This window comes from Oreochromis niloticus, linkage group LG15 (genome assembly GCF_001858045.2).
Source record: "Oreochromis niloticus isolate F11D_XX linkage group LG15, O_niloticus_UMD_NMBU, whole genome shotgun sequence".
In the NCBI taxonomy this organism is placed as follows: domain Eukaryota; kingdom Metazoa; phylum Chordata; class Actinopteri; order Cichliformes; family Cichlidae; genus Oreochromis; species Oreochromis niloticus.
The window spans coordinates 37,767,110-37,785,228 of record NC_031980.2 but is presented as its reverse complement, the minus strand read 5'-3'; the positions used below and the strand labels follow the sequence as shown (position 1 = coordinate 37,785,228).

At 41.6% G+C, this 18,119-nt stretch overlaps 1 protein-coding gene across 22 annotated transcripts in view; it reads left to right on the top strand.

Annotated features, from left to right (window-relative positions):
• ptprfa (protein tyrosine phosphatase receptor type Fa) overlaps positions 1-18,119 on the top strand; it is a 330,493-nt gene that overhangs the window by 51,541 nt on the left and 260,833 nt on the right. Inside the window, exon 3 of one of the 22 annotated variants that reach the window (XM_019345880.2) lies at positions 5,811-5,907. The exons of the other annotated variants lie outside the window; for them this stretch is intronic. The gene's annotated coding sequence lies outside the window, so the exon portion shown is untranslated. The remainder of the gene's footprint in view (positions 1-5,810; positions 5,908-18,119) is intronic. 22 annotated transcript variants of the gene reach the window in all.

Sequence of the window (18,119 nt, the reverse complement as noted above, 5' to 3'; positions counted from 1 at the left end):
TGTCCCCACAACATGAGTAATACCTGGACTGCTTACACACCTCAACATGGAGTTGGACCATTTACCAGGCCTGGTGAGAACACACACAGGGATACAAGCAGAAAACACTGCCAGGGCATCTCTCTCTCTCCCACACACACACACACACACACACACACACACACACACACACACACACACACACACACACACACACACGCACACAATATAAATCTTGGCACAATGTTCCACAAAGCATCACTGAATAATTACCCTGATAAATAAAGCAAGCAATAACAACAGTGAGCAAACTCTTAATAAGTAAATCCGACATAAAAATGGTTTTAAATATAAGACAGGAAATGGAAACAGAAATCTATTTGTGATTGGTTGAGCATGCCAGAAGGTGGGCTGAGCTGTGTCACATTAGAACAACAAGATGAGTTTTGTATTGGAGCGGGAGATCGATGAGAACAGTGGGAAGACATCCTTCATCAGGTGCTGTTGGGAAAGTTTATCGAGCGGCTCGTAGTGGAGGACATTAATTTGACAGGTGTCGGCCTCCTGGTCACGCTGCTCACTCCTCTTACCTGTCTGCCCTCAGCCGGCTGCCTTGTTAGACACATCGGCCACGACAGATCACAAGAGGTGATGTGACCAACATGGGGACAATGACCCTGCCCGGGTTCTCTCGGCTGCTTCAGATTGGGAAGGAAAGTTTTTCTGTCCTTGTCCAGTTAGTTTGGACCAGCAGTAAACAAAAATCCCAAATACTATGAAGAAATGAAGCTGCTCCCATGTTATTGTATTGACATTTTTTAGTTTCATTTTGGAGTTATTTCTAGTTGTGCTCAAACACATTGCTGTGAACCACCTTTATATCATAACGTGATCCTCTGTATAAGAGATGGAAGTGTTCGATATAACAGCTAATCAGCTAAACAGCTATATCAAGATGGCGGCGCACACTGTTGCAGCGGCTTACGGCTCTCCGTCTCATGTTCAGCGCTACAGGTGCATCAGCACAAAAACCCACAGACTCAAAAGCAGTTTCTTCCCCAAAGCCATAACCACCCTGAACTCACACATGCACCGATAACACAGCCCCCCCCCCAGTTTTTTTTTCTTCCCATTTCCTCTATGAACCACCACTGTGCAATACCAAATTCTATGTGCAATAACCCAACTGTATATACACAACACTATTTATTACATGTTACTTTTTTAAAACTGGCTTGTATATTTGTACATTTTATATATATTTTTTTCCCTCTGTTAATACTGTCCATATATATATATTGCTGCAGAACTGTGCCCCCCCAGCATGTTTGCACTGAGTAGGAGATGCTCTGTATCTCACTGTACAACCACATAGAGACAATAAAGGCATTCTATTCTATTCTATTCTATTCTATTCTAATTAATGTTTTTGACTGGTGGAAATGAGCAAAGAGGAGCTTATTATTCCTGTCAGCTTCTGCAAAGTTGTTAAATTGTAAGAAGACAACACAAACAGCAGTACCACTGAAAACTATGACTGGAGAGCTGGTGTTTGAAGGAGGAGTGTACCTGACAGTATTTATAAAGATGGAAGTTACAAGGTGTGACACTACCTGCTGGTTTCGTTTGGGTCGGTTTAAAGCCCATTGTTGGTGCCATCTGTTACATTCAGAGCCAAAATAAGGGGAAAACTCCACCACCACCTCAAAATGACATGAGCTCAGTCAAAGCTTACAGACTGGGCCACACATGGGTCACTGCTATTTTTGCTACATCAGGCTTAGAAGACAGTTTGCATTGTTGTAAGACTGAGATGATAATAATAATAAAAAGCCAACAACAAATGAAATATTAAATATCAGTAAAAAATGAAATGAAATGCACCAGGAGCAGATGCAAATGATTGTAAATGTTCTGCATAATATCTGACTTATATTGAGTGTTTATGTCTTATTTATGTATGCCAGTATTGGTTTCTCCTTTGCAACCCATCCATCTACTTATTTCCTAAATTTGTTTGGATTGTGTTTTTACATTTCTTTTTTTCAATTTCTGCTTAATTATGAAAATTAGGGGTCTGTCATTCAAAGTGTGTTATAGCGTCCACAAAAGGAATGGCTGCTCCTGGAGACTGCTAGAGAAATTAAGTGCTTAGCAAATGTAACTGAAACATTTTGCCTATTTCCTTTACTTTTTTTAGTTGTATAGTTATTGCAATCATTCACTATTCAGTGTTGATACATTTTCTTGCATTGCACGACGTAAATTTGTTTCTGCTTTTATATTAAATTTTGGTTTTGTGGTTTGTAATGCCTGTGCGGGTCCTGATAGTGACTTTAAATCAGTAAGGGCGAATTGTCAGTCACATCCGTCAGTTTCCAACCACACAGTAGTTATCAGAGCTTTCTATAAAGATCTTATCAGCATAGCAATAATTATTTAATTAATTACCAGAATTTAATGGCTGAGGCCACAGTGAGTTCTTTCTAGGCACGTGTGGATACACTTTTGGAGTTAACTGATTCCAATTTACAGTAAAAATGTAAACAAAACTCCGTCTGAGTGATGCTGATTCAGAGTTTGTTAGGATTCACTGACATCAAAGGGAGACATAAACACTTCCACGAATCAAATAAATATACTGCATGAGCCTCATATAGGCACGCTCTTCTTCAGCGGCGTGTTGATGGATGATCGAAGAGCACAAACAGAAGTGGGAAGTAAACTTTTGAGTGCTGCACCACCTTCAGAAGTTGATGAATACATTGCCTTGAACAGAGATCAAAGACAGCATCTCCCATCTCTGCCTCCTCTAAATCCCACCACATCCACTCACTGAGTTACTTTGACTTTACAAGCTCTTTCTCATTCTGTGCACTTTCCATTGATCAATTAGTTTAGGTATCTCACCCTGACAGGGAACACGTCTCCTCAAAGCATAGATGATGTCCCAATCAAAAGACTAAATAGGCTATATATTTCCTGTCTATGTTTATGGCTGATAAGTAATGGAAAAAGCAGAACACCAGGACTTTGCATTTAGCATATGTCACTGTGAAGCTAAGTGTACACTGGCAAAACACACTGAGACAACACAGGATCTAAAGAAAATTAAAATTCATTTCTGTAAGACAGTTCAGTCATCAATTTTTCATCAGATTTCACCCACAAGTAATTAGATCATTCTCAAAAGAAGAAAAACAAAGTGAGCATGGTTTGGAATATTAGTTTTTATATCTATGTTGGTGCTTCACTTGTTAGTTTCAGAGCAACCTGGGTTATTTCCAAAGTCATCTGAAATTACCTGGAGATCTTCATGATTTATGACTTCTGGATTATATTTCCTGTCATGACACTTTTTAATTCTTTTTATGTTTTGAAGTCTGTCCCGTCTTTTGATTTTATTATTTAGTTATAAGTGTTTTTATTTAGCTTTATGGTTATTCTTGTTGTTCTGTTTACTTACGTCTTCATTTTTATTCACTGCAGTAGTTTCACTTCTTTGTGTCTCATTTTGTTAATACATGGTGGTTATCATGCACAGTCTATGGTTACTTCCTTTTTTACTTTGAATGTTAATTTTCTTTTGTGTCTATTAGCAATTTTCTTTGTGCCTTTAACCTCTTCTGTGATTGTTTTCCACCTGCTGTTAACTGTTTCTTTTCCACAATTTCTGTTCTAGTGATTTTCTGTTTTCTTATTGTGCCAGTTTTGAATTATGATTTATTTATTGTAGTCTATGTTGTTTGCACCTTTGTTCATCTGCCTTCATTTTTGCTTTTGGTCTAACAAAGACTGAATTCAGTTACTATGTTGGCCTGGTGTCCTGCTTTTGGTTCATCTGTTCCTGGTAACTATAGCCTTAGTTCTAAGAATGACATTGTGTTTGTATAACAGCATGCGAAGTATGTTTGAATTAAGTGCTTTAAAGTACACTACTAAATTATTTTTACTTCTTAATGCAGGTAAATCTCACTGAGACATGAGGTCTCATTTTCAAGAGTGACTGTTTACCATTTATGGGTCCAAACGCTCAGTTTGCAAAAGCAGAAGGGATTCAACCTTTTTTAATTCCAGTAATCACCATAATCACCATAATCACCATAATCCCAGCGACCAGTCAGCTGTTCTCTCAGGTGCTATGGTAGTTTAATGTCACGACATATTAAGCACATATACTTTAAATGAATTCAGCTTTATTTAAATGGTAACAAAAACTTTTGCCTCAAGGCACGCTATACTGTAAAGACCCTACAATAACAGAGAGAACACCCCAACAATCACACTCCCTCCTATCAGGAAGCGTTTGGTGACAGTGGGGAGGAAAAACTCCCTTTTAACAGGTACAAACCTCTGGCAGAACCAGAGTTTAATTATAAATGTTTAAAGTGTGTATAAACACTTAGAGTGTGAGTGTGAGTGAAGAAGAAGCACTCAGTGCATCATGGAAAACCCAGCAGCCGAGGCTTTTATGCAGAAAAGGGTTCAGGGTCACCTGATCCAGTCCTAAGCTTTATCAAAAAGCAAAGTTTTAATGACATGCTACTTGCAGAGCTATCAGCAGGCTAACATAAATATATTATTGCAGGCATGATGTTGGAGGAGAGTTTAATTGCTCTCAATAAAAGTACATTCTGAGATTCCTCTGTCAGCAGAGACAAATGCCCTCATATGACAGCAGGAAGACGATGCACAAAACCTCAGCCGAGCAATCGTTGGAGAGATAACCCCATTCTCAACACAAGGACAGTTATCAGTATGTTGCAGTGTGGTTTGTGGATTGCTTGCTGTGAAAAAGTCCTGATCCCAAACCGAAATCCTAATTAACCTGAGAGTAAGCATTAAATATTTGGTGTGGGTCATACGATGAATTCATATAAACTATGATAGACATGAAAGACACGCTACACCTGAGAAGTGCTAATATAAACCTACAGAAGCCTAACATGACAGCTGAATAGTTTTTGGGGTCTCATGTCTAGCAAAACATGTGATGAAGCAATGCAACACATTAAAAAGATGAGTGGCTGATCCAATGCAGCAGACGCTTGGACCTGGAAACAGGGTCGGTTTTTCAAGACTTAACAAGCTGATCAGCTGTGAAACAGCTGAGTGGCTCATTAGCATCCACTATAACAACTATCTCATATTTTGGCTGCGCAAACCTCACACAGCAGACACATTTCTAAATCATGTTACTTGAAAACTATGAAATTGTCATTATCCACACGAAGGCAGTTTTTAAACACCTCGGCATTCTCAAATCAATTTCTGACTTTCTTTTAAGACTATTTTATTCTGTCCTCTGCAACGGAAGATGGAGAAACACCTCAGTACTCATCAGCAGAAAAGTCTGAATATATTTGTTGTCTTGTGAAGCTTAAGTGAAGTGGATGATAAAGAATAAAGGAAGGCAGGAGTTTTTTGTCTTGGTAACAGCAAAGTGTTTTTTTAAAGGAATGGAAAGATTTAAAGGGGGTTTAAATAGAGGATTAAAGTTCTTTTTTGTTTAACGTGGATCCTAAATTCCCTCTTTTGGGCTTTAAATGATTACTATTTAGCAAAAATATGTGGAGCTGTTTCTTTATTAAATACAGTTTGTATGTGCAGCAGTGCTTAAAAAAAATCTGCACAAACAGGGTTTTTTTTCTCAGCGATTGTTTGTGATTTCATCCTGTTATACCTTCATGTATAGCAGGAAGTTCAACAAAATCATGAAAGAACTCAAATACAGGCTTTATTTGGCCTTCCTGAGAGCACTTTGCTTTTAATTAGGCATTTTTCTTGAGGGAAATTGAATCTAAAGTTGGATTTTTTCTGTTTGTTTTCAGCATCATCCCATTCAAAGTTGTTCCAAACTCCACAGTTTATACAGCACGGTGAGGAGTGTCACTACCCCATACTTCAGTGCATCTCTGTCTCCTAAAGGTAGTCAGTGCAACTTTCCCCCACTGTGCTGCATCATTTTGTAGCCACAATTAAACAATGTGCCATTATTTGTTTCTTAAATCATCCAGGTCACAGTAAGATGCACTCCCTGTACTCCTCTCTGTCATGTTTACCCTGTTGTCTTCCTGCAAAAACGCTCCTCCAGCGAGATTTCTGAGTGAGACTTGTGTTTGATGTGAAATGTATCTCTCTAGGGATCCCTTCTATAATGTTGTCAGACACTTAGAACAACAATCTGAGATCATCAGCTGCAAAACTAGCACTTTTACTTTGATGCAGACAACAGCCTCGTGGGACTGTGCTCTAGTTGTTTCATGATTGGTGCTTAATTCATTCCTGCTCGATTGTAGACTGATTCTAAAACTGACTCAAAACTATAAACGCTTTCTGTTGTCCTGGATCATATATATGTGTGCGTGTGTGTAGAAGTCTTGATTTTAAAGGCACTGTCTTATAAATAAGGCTAAAATCCAACCCTAGCTCCCCCACTTTGTTTGCCAGTGTCCTGATAACTGTCAATCAATGTGAGGCACAAAAATGGGTAAAAAAAATAGCCAACTCAGATTTTTTATGGCGGTTGAGACTATTTTTTTTTATGCCAGACTGTAAATGAACTTTTGATTGCTACATACTTGGACATTTTTTAACACCAGAGACTGAGTTTGGAAGCAGCCTTAATTGTAGCTTTTGCCACTTCCACATTGGCATCATGTTTCAGCTTCTTGCCCCCTGGTGGTGGCCCGTGTAGGGTTAGGGTTTGGGTACTAGCCATCTCTTATAGATTTTTTTTCAGTGTTTGAAACACCCGAATGCAACAGCTGATAGCAGAAAACTAATGCGAAAATGTAAAAGACTGTATACATGGCTAAAAGAAAACCCAATCTTAACCATCGAGGTTCTGCTAGTGACTTGGTTGAAATCATTACCTGTGCATGAATAAAAGACTTCCTTATCAATCCCGAGCTAACAAATCAACACCTATTTTATTTAAAGGTATAATTTCACATTGGTTACAGCTCTGAAACCAGTGATGTGCTTTCAGCATCAGTACAGTAACATCAGTACAGAACACGCTTTCCTGTAGCAGCTGCTCCTGTCATCGCATTTCATTTTGCATCTCTTCTCATGTCGGGGCAGAGAGCCTAGACAGGTGTGAGTAGATGTGGAGCTCACTGTGACTTTGCCAACCTGCAGCATCAGCTCTAACAAACATGTGGGTTGTTATCACCTCATTATTATGGCCCCCTGGCATGGCACATCCATGGACTATGTGGGCGTTATGAAGTACTAGAAAACATCATCAGCATAGATCATCAGGCGTGTTTTGTAGAGGGGGCTGGTGATTGTTACTGATGAACACATTTAGATTCCTGTGGATATTAGGAGTGCTTTTGACTGCATGAGAAGAATTATACAGGAGCCTGTTGTGGCAGTCATGTGGCTCAGATTGCGAGTATTAGCGTTGGAGCACACTGCTGCTGCTTCTTCCCCGCACATCAAGGTTTCCATCATCCCTCACATGTGCTGACATGTCGATTTTCCAAGTTTCAATACCCAAAAAGCACAGACGTGGAGCACAAAGATGTTAAGTACCTGTTTGTGTCATGCTGGAAGGGAATAATTAGCGTGCAGGATTAAATCAGTTTTTGAAAATAAACGTAACCTGCTCCAGTTGGAACCGATCACTGGACACAAAGTTTCATACTGATGAAACGACTTGTGTGACACGTAGAGGGTCACTGAACCAGCTAAACCACAAATTTCAAGATTGTTGTTGTTTTATTTACGGTGAAAGGTCTGTTGGAACTCTGACTGAAGACTGAAGCTACCAAAATAACTCAACACCCTGCACCCTTTGTTTATATCTAGAAGTAATGTAAGTGCATTCTTCCTTAAACCAAAGCTGGAGGTAATTCAGAAGAGTTCAGGTTGGCGGATGAATGTGTTGCACGTCTAACTTTCATGCAAGAGACAAGAATTTACAACTCTTCTCAAAAGTGCAGTTGCTGTAATTTAAGCCTTTAAATCCTCGGCACTCAACAATGTGTTTTGATCATTTTTGCTTCTGTTAGATGTGGGAGCTTCACTGTGCTGAATACATTCAGAGTGTGACACTTCAGTTCATCTGCTGAAAGAAGAAAGTTTCGCAGCGCTTAACTTGAATTTCGGTTAAAGCCATTTTGTCTGGCAGGATGTTCAGCCATGACAAAAAGGAGCAAAACGTTTATTTGAATCGAAAGACGTGAAATGAAGATTCATACTATGGCAGCTGTGCACTGCCTTTTAATGTAGCTGGGTTTATGTACACATTTCTGCTGTTTGTGTAACATCTGTGACACACCCACCAAATTATATGTTTCTAGAAAACGTGTAATTCAACCTGGAAACTGTGGCATGCTGTTTTCAAATTGAACATACCCTAAGATTTGTGATATCATAACTATTTTGGATGCTAATCCTGGTCCAATAGCTGACTGGTATGATGTGTGAACCTGAGCAAAACTAAAAGATGATCCTGCAGTGATATAGAAGAGATGCAGTCCAGCCACAGAATTAAAACCTTTACATTCTTTGTGCATTTTAAATGTTAATTAAAAGAAAAGAAAGAAGAGAAATCATTTTACAGGGTTGAACACTTATCTAAACCTTATGCTCTTCTTAATTGTGAAACCACACCATAGATATGACACAGTAAACATGATACAAAGGTTTAGTGTATTACATGTAAAGTTCTTTATTACTAAGAAGACGTGAAGGAAATCAAGGGTGTGATGTTGAATGATGTAAGTGCACATGCCTCACAGGTTGGATGTCCAAGAAAGTTTGACGTTTGTTGGGTGAAGTGGTAGAGAGTATTCCCGGGGGGTGGAGAGAACGAGCTTCAGTGCACATGTAGGTTAAGAGAACAGAGGTGATGAAGAGGAGGTGTTATATAGGTATGAAGTTAAGGAGAGACATGCGGAAGGACAGATGGTAGTGGATTTGGTCAAAAGGATGGCAAAAGCATGGAAGCATGTATTGATCACATACTTAATCTTAAATCATGTGGTGAACACATTATTCAAGAAGAGTAAAGAACATAGAGTGACATATAAGTGTGGACAAAGGTGCAAACAGTTATCTTATGCAGAAAGTTGAATCTGAACGAGAAGAGTCTGCAAGGTGGTGGCAGGGGAGAATGTGTCTGCATGGATGGTAGTCTGTAGGATGACTTTGGACATCAATACAGGAACCAAGTGAAGGCATATGCATGGCTGCATATTACCAATGTTTGCCTTAAGACAAAGCCCAAACTAGATCCTGTGTGCTATCTGCTACTATCTTACTGTGTGAGGGAGTAAAAAAGAGATGAGTGCTTGTTTTTAGTATTTTGTTTCTGTTCATTGTGTGTTCTCCTCATCAGCTCTTGTGGAAGTATCAACCGTGGGAAGCAAACTGTTTCAAAGTGAAGGAAGGTTTGATTGGACAGATTGTGAAGTCTCCTCAGATTGAGCAACAGCTCACAGAGCATTGTGTGTGACTGTCAGAGCCAGCAGGAAACCTTTAGACAGACCTTTAATTATCCGCTGATGAACAGAGGCTGTATTTGTAATTAGAGAAAGAAAATGTTAATGCATTCTGTGGAGGATAATGGCACTCTGTGCATCACGCTGCCCAGGCATAAATCTCCACTCTGTGACTTTGCTAATCTCATGAGGCAACACAACCACACTGATTACCGTTAGTGTGTCCACACTGCAGAATACCTTCCCGGCATTAACTGTCACCAACAGAAAGCAGAAAATGATGCTGCACTCACTCCACGCAGAGAGATCATTGCATTCTGTAGAAAACCTTCAATATCAAAAAGGAAAACTGTTACATTGTGTTTGTCACTGGAGCTGTTCTTATAGACTGAATTATGGTGTTTCTCTTTCACATTAATGTAGCCTGACATCAGGTTTCAATGGGGTGTTATTTTCCATTTATCAAAGCAGTAGTATTGAGTGAAGTATCTCTGCAGCCAGTGTCGTTTTCAGTTTCAGGTGAAGTCATGGTTGCTAGAAGCAGTTAACATTTCTCATGCCAAAAAATATGTCAGTGCAACTCTGTGCATTTCATCCATGCCTGTCAGTATTGTGGCAATTTCTCTGTAGCTGTTTGTATTAATACAGATATTTTAGTGGCCTGTCACAGAAATATGACGACAGGTTGATAGTAAAAGATGACAGGGTGATGTTTTTCACTGCTAAAGTGCTATCAGAAACTCAAGGGACAATGTAGCCTTTGTTGAATCAAGGTGCTGCATTGGCCCAACATATCCTCTCTCACCTGTAGCACATTGGTGTAGGTGAGTGGAGCGTACAAGACATGAAATCAAATTATTTCCAGCACTGTTCTCACATCTGCACAAATGCAATCACATGGTTTTGGGAATGGAGAAGTTAAAGACCTTGTATTGACTGTGTTGAATATTTGTGCTTCACATGCACCACTGGGCAAAAGTGCATGTGAACACAAATGTATAGAAAAGTTCAGAACTGAACTGCAAATGTAAAAACAGCTTAAGATGGGAAATTTTTAATGACTCACAAAAGTGAGGTATGGTGATTTCTAACATAATTTTACAAGGTGGTTTAAGCACATGGGTTCAAGGAATGTTAGATGCTCCCCATCAGTTTGGTGAACTCCAGTTTAGTCCTTAAACTACAAAGTTTTGTGTTGCTTTTGTGAAGTAAGATATCCCAAGTGCCAGATTGGTAAAATGGTAAATGGCCTGTATTTGTATAGCGCTTTACTAGTCCCTAAGGACCCCAAAGCGCTTTACACATTCAGTCATCCACCCATTCACTCACACACTGCTGATGGCAAGCTACATTGTAGCCACAGCCACCACTGACAGAGGCGAGGCTGCCGGACACTGGCGCCACCGGGCCCTCTGACCACCACCAGTAGGCAGCGGGTGAAGTGTCTTGCCCAAGGACACAACGACCAAGACTGTCGGAGCCGGGGCTCGAACCGGCAACCTTCCGATTACAACACGAACTGCCAACTCTTGAGCCACGATCACCCTATACGTGATAATATATATATTATCAAGAGACGAAAACAGGGCGTTGTTGGAATGCTACTACGCAAGTAACCCTGGCGGAAGGAGTTACATGAATAGGATGAGGGACCTATGGATTCTTCGATACCCAACATCCACAATGACGGCGAAACAACTAGTAGCTCAGTGTTCCAACATTCGAAAGAAGGGACTGCTCTCACAGCTAGAGATTGACGAGGTACAACATAAATGCTACGGCAAGGAGGAGTCAGGACGCCAGGTCAGGGGGGAGATATCATCACCCCCACCCGAGATTGGGTACATAGCCCCAAATGCGATAGGAGAAGGATCGTTGAGTGCGAGAGGAACTGACCTAAAAGATAGGATCATGGCCAAGCTTGAAACCTGGATTACATGAAGTACCCTCAGAAGGTCAGCTAGATGATGTTAATGCAGCACTACGGACGATACCTACAACCACGATTACCGACACTAACAAGCTGATCTACACTACGGCAGCAGTGATCAGTGAGATGCTTGGCTATAAGTTGAACAACCACAAGGGGCAGTACCCTCCATGGAGAAGGAGGCTAGAGGGCAAGATCAAAGTAGCACGGAGGGAGGTTAGCCAACTAACGGAGTTGCAGAAAGGTGCGACAAAGAAGGTGCATAAGAAATACAGCAAGCTGTCCATACCTGAGGCCTTGGAAACTGCCAAGCAACGACTCACAGCCTTGGCCAGCCGCTTGAGGAGCTACACCAGAGAGATAGAAGGCAGGAGAATAAACCAGCTGTTCTCCACAGAACCAGCAAAGGTGTACTCTCAGTGGCAAGGGAACAATAAGAGAACAGCACCACCAAGGCTGGAGACGGAGCAATACTGGAAGAGCATATGGGAGAAGGACACAACCCATAACGGCAATGCTCGGTGGCTAGTGGATCTGAGGGCAGACCATAGCGACCTCCCTGAACAGGGTCCAGTAACCATCACAGTGGCAGATATCCAAGAAAGGGTCTCCAGTATGAAGAGTTGGACAGCACCAGGGCCCGATATGGTTCACGCCTACTGGCTGAAGAAGCTGACTGCACTCCACGAGCGTCTGGCAGGACAAATGAACCAGCTGCTAGTTAACGAGAGACACCCGGAATGGCTAACCAAAGGTCGGACAGTCCTGATCCCCAAGGACCCCAAGAAGGGACCGGTCCCATCTAACTACCGACCAATAACCTGCCTCAGTACTACATGGAAGCTCCTGTCAGGCATCATATCGGCTAAGATGAACAGGCACATGGGTCAATACATGAGCGGGGCACAGAAAGGGATTGGCAAGAATACCAGAGGCGCAAAACACCAGCTACTGGTAGACAGAACAGTCAGCCGAGACTTCAAGACCAGACTGACCAATCTGTGCACTGCCTGGATTGATTACAAGAAGGCCTATGACTCAATGCCCCACAGCTGGATACTGGAATGCCTAGAACTGTACAAGATCAACAGGACCCTAAGAGCCTTCATCAGGAACTCAATGGGGATGTGGCGTACAACACTAGAGGCCAACTCCAAACCCATAGCACAAGTCACCATCAAGTGTGGGATCTACCAAGGAGATGCTCTGTCCCCACTGCTGTTCTGCATAGGCCTGAACCCCCTCAGTGAGATCATTAACAAGACTGGCTACGGATACCGACTACGGAACGGAGTAGTTGTCAGCCACCTCCTGTACATGGATGACATCAAGCTGTATGCCAAGAGTGAATGAGACATCGATTCACTGATCCACACTACCAGGATATACAGCAATGATATCGAGATGTCATTCGGGCTGGAGAAGTGTAGTCGGATGGTAACAAAGAGAGGGAAGGTAGTCAGAACTCAGGGGATTGAACTACCAGAAGGCAACATTGCAGACATAGAGGACAGTTACAAGTACCTGGGGATCCCGCAGGCGAATGGGAACCATGAAGAGGCCGCTAGAAAAGCTGCAACCACCAAGTACCTGCAGAGGGTCAGGCAAGTCCTGAGGAGTCAGCTGAACGGTAAGAACAAGATCCGGGCTATCAACACCTACGCCCTGCCCGTGATCAGGTACCCTGCTGGGGTAATAGGCTGGCCAAAGGAGGACATAGAAGCCACTGACATCAAGACAAAAAAGCTCCTTACCATGCATGGAGGGTTTCACCCCAAGTCCAGCACCCTGAGGCTGTACGCTAAGCGGAAGGAAGGGGGCCGGGGACTAGTGAGTGTCAGCACCACAGTCCAGGATGAGACAACGAACATCCAAGAATACATTGGGAAGATGGCCCCAACTGACCGAGTGCTCAGTGAATACCTCAGGCAGCAGAAACCCAAGAAAGAGGAGGGAGACGAGGAACCATCATGGAAGGACAGGCCCCTGCACGGTATGTACCACCGGCAGATAGAGGAGGTGGCTGATATCCAGAAATACCAGTGGCTGGACAAAGCTGGACTGAAAGACAGCACAGAGGCACTAATCATGGCAGCACAAGAACAAGCTCTGAGTACAAGATCCATAGAGGCTGGGGTCTATCACACCAGGCAAGACCCCAGGTGCAGGCTGTGTAAAGATGCCCCCGAGACAATCAAGCACATAACAGCAGGGTGCAAGATGCTAGCAGGCAAGGCATACATGGAACGCCATAACCAAGTGGCCGGCATAGTGTACAGGAACATCTGTGCCGAGTATAACCTGGAAGTCCCGAGGTCAAAATGGGAGATTCCCCCAAGGGTGATGGAGAATGACCGAGCTAAGATCCTGTGGGACTTCCAGATACAGATGGACAAAATGGTGGTGGCTAACCAACCGGACATAGTGGTGTTGGTAGACAAACAGGAGAAGACGGCCGTAGTGATCGATGTAGCGGTTCCGAATGACAGCAACATCAGAAAGAAGGAACACGAGAAGCTGGAGAAATACCAAGGGCTCAGAGAAGAGCTCGAGAGGATGTGGAGGGTGAAGGTAACGGTGGTCCCCGTGGTAATCGGAGCACTAGGTGCGGTGACTCCCAAGCTAGGCGAGTGGCTCCAGCAGATCCCGGGAACAACATCGGAGATCTCTGTCCAGAAGAGCGCAGTCCTGGGAACAGCTAAGATACTGCGCAGGACCCTCAAGCTCCCAGGCCTCTGGTAGAGGACCCGAGCTTGAAGGATAAACCACCCGTAGGGGCGAGATGGGTGTTTATATATGTATAGCCTTGCTGCATTTATTTCCAAAGGTGTTCAAGTAAATTTTGTGGCATGGTGTTTAGTAAATTAAGAACCCTTGAATCTTATTTTCAGAGCCTGTGGCGCACTTGATGGAGCCCTGCAGGTTGCCTTCGTCAGGATTTTCAAAACTCATATTGATTCGTCCGTGTATTGATGTTTTTGCCGAGGTCTAAATGCTTTGATGTCATACTCATGTCACGTTCTTCCTGGAGACAGTCGATCTATACTGTATCTCATTGATGCCTGCGTGATAGTATTCATATTACGGGCTATATTAAGCACCATCATGTCACAATGACAGCGCTCAGGCTAAAAATAGAGAGCAGCAGAGCCAAATGAAAATCTAATAGCCATAGATTACAGCTCTTTAATAATGATTTGAAAGATGTGATGAGAACATATTAGAAGATAATTGAAGTTCATGCTCAATTACAAAAACATCATTCAGTGATCAGAGTCAGAAGGTTTGAGCATCCTTCATCAGTATATGTTGTGTTCATTCAGGTTGTTTTAAATACATGTCCTCATTCTGACAAGCACACGTTCAACAGAACTGTTATTCTGTAAAATGTAAACAGGATACAGTTAATAGATGTAGACAGTGTGACCAAGACTGCTGCATCATTGCTGCTTTTTTCTCAATTATGATACTTCATTTGATTTTGATTTGACGAGAATGAGATAATTATAATATAGCCAATATTGTAGACAAGTGAGTCAGAGCCTTTTTGAAATGGCAAAGCTTGTTGAGCTGAAAAGCCAAGACAGAAGGGCTAAAATTCCTCAAATGGCCACTTGATGTTGGTTTTGATGTCTCATCGGTCATGAGCGCACCATTCTTGACCATGCTGGCTGTGGTGGTGTTTGCAGCATGTTAAAATGAGATTATGACAGATTCTTCTCAAGCAGCAAACCTGCAGCTGACCTGAGCTGGCGGCCTGCTTCACATACAGTAGTATTGAAACAGATGCAAACTATCACACGTTACTTAGTATCAGTGACAGTCTGTCAGGGCAAGCAAGGAAGGCACTGCTTGATCAGTTAAATCTATGAATATACATACATTTCAAACAAAGAGAACACAATCTCTCTACTGTTATTTCAAACAGTGATCTGTGTCATAAGTTTCTCCCTTTACCTCTTTGTGCCATCCTTTCAATTACTCCCATCTTGCAACTGCAGTTAGCGGTCTTAGGAAGCAGGCTTAATTCTGCGTCCCTTCAGTTCCAGTGGAAGCTGCTGTGTCCCTCAGTGTCATTGGCTTGTCTGTCTCACTAACAGTGGCTTGATCTTGTCGAGCTATGAGGCCAACAGCCTTTTCTGATTATTTGCACATGTGGATAAACCTCTGGTCCGTGATGAAGCTGATAGGAGACTAGCATGTAAGACAAGCTGCTGCTGTCGGTCCTTTTCTGCTCTGGGATCTGTTGCCATCTGAGTGATGTGTGTAAACAAAGTCAGCACTAGCAAGTTAACAAGCACTCTGATGGTGATTTCACTGTAGCATATACGTTTTCTCTGACTAACCACCTTAGCCAATATGTGTGATGTAAGAAATTTTTATTAAGTCCTTTAGCACATTAGCAAGGAAAGCCTTGATGATGTTGAGGGTACATCAGCTTTTCCCACGTCTGTTTTAATAAAACGTGCAGGCTCAACAAACATTTATCTGACGATGTTAAGTTTAACCAGCTGTTTTGTCAGCAGTCCACCTTTTTTCTCTGTTATCTTTAATATCCATGTAGATATTGACAGATGTCACACAGTACTCAAGCCTTTTAATTCAGCAGTGATAACTAAATAAGTAAATAAAGGTGTAGTCCTGTTTTTCACTGTAGTACACAGTGTTATGAAAAACTAATTTGTAGGTATTGTTGTCTGTGTCAAGCACCTGTCCAGTCTCTGGATGCACCTTACAACCCAGCAAACACCTTTTCTCCCGCCAGTGATCCCACTGGAAGTCCAGAATGATTGCTTTCTGAACTGACCCCACCTGCTTCATAGTAAACTACATGCTGTTACCCTCCTCACACTATCTCAGTGTGCACTGATATTAAAACTGTTTGTACACTTTGCTCTGGTTTGGACTAACAGTGTGCTGACTGCAGAGGTGGTGCATGCGTGTTTTTGGCATTCAGTCAGAAGTTTCATATGAACAGCCCACCCCTAAAGTTGGTGTTGGAGCTTTTTCCCGAAGGAGAATAGTGATGCATTGCACCCAGCTGCTCAGTAGCTGGGTAAGCCTCAACGTTTCCTCCAGACTTTTGCAAACCAATATTTTGAAGTTTGGGGATAGTTCACTGTCAGTATTATTGTATTCAGCCTGACACATTCTGCTTCCGAATCTATGATTTCAGAGGGTCATTAAGAGGCAGCTCACGTCAGTAATCACAGATGCCAGGTGACTTTGTTGTAACTCAAATAAGGGAAAGGAACTCTTCCAGGTGGCCACTCACTTTTAAGGGGAACTACAGCTTGTTTGATGTGGCTTTTGACCCTGTGAAATTGCTGGAGTTCATTTTGCTGAAATGATAAATCTTTGCGAGAAACATGAGCCTGCAGGCTTTTGAAAATTTGCTCTGTGATGTTAAGTTAAAATGGATACCCCCATCAGAGCAGCAGCAGAGGTAAAGAGAGATGGTCTTTGTTGATGGATTTAATGCCACTGACTTGCTTGCATTGAACCAGGTCCTGCTGTGATAAATCACTCTTCTGTAATCAAAAGTTTTAAGCCCCTTTAAAAAACATTGAACCAATGGTTCTTTGGTGAGGCTTAAACACATCAAACTGTGGAAAAAACGGACTGACATGTGATGCCATCTGAGGGTTTGTGAATCAAGCAGAAACTTGTACAGTATATTGGCTGTAGCGACTTGTCTCTGTCTCTCTGCCTTTAGTGGGTGAATTTCTTTTCCACACCAAATTATGGATTTTCTACTGTTACTACTTTTGGTAGAAATTTTGCCTCATCTGTTGATCACTTGATGAATTTTGTTATTATATTTCTGATCTATTTTATAGGGCTGAACTTGTGTTGGTCATATTTGCTTAAAACAGCCAGTTTTGTCTCTGAAGTAGGATGCATTCAGTTGTATGCCTTTTGTGGATATGCTTACTTTTAAGTGTTCAATGTCACAGTAGAATTAAGTCTTTATCTACAGTTATGTCCATACGTTTTTGGACAATGAGATTTTTTCTACACCAACACAAAGTTTTAAATCAATCAAAATGTGATTTGACTGCATGCTTTTAGCTTTATTCAGAGGCTTTAACAAAAGCATTTCAATAACTGTTTACGATTTACAGACATATTTATACATAGTCCCCCATTTTCAGAGGATCCGATGTAAATGTGCGTTTGTTAAAGCCCTAAAATCAAAGCAAAAGTTTGTTTATTGTTTGATAAAAATTTAAATTTGGCAAAAATACAAAAGATTTCTTGTTGTCCAAAAATCTTATGTGTGACAAAGTGGGTGAGAACACCATTTGTCCATATTCTTAGTTAACATTCTTGTTTTGATTTAGCCATATCTCATATGTATTCTGTAGCAGGCAAACATGTACTGTCCTGGGTTTGTTTATGTTTTGCAGATTATGTAACATAACAGCTTGGTTTAAATCAATTCTGACAAGTTTGTTAAATTAACATGTTATTTATTTCAATTGTTAATTGTTTAGGTTGAACTCACCTTACTTACCTGTGTTCCAGGAACAAAAGGAGGAAATGTAGCTTCACTTCCTGTATTTATAGTTTCCTGGTTAATCTGAGGTCACAGGAAGAGACCAGGTGAAGAAGGGGGAGAATCCTTTTTATTTAATAAAGTTGATTTTAGAGTGTGTTTATAGAGAAATGGATTTATTGCTGTAATATCTATTGATTACACCGTAGAGTTTTATTGCTAGGAAAGAGTAGCAGTATAGGATTAAGTAGGGAAA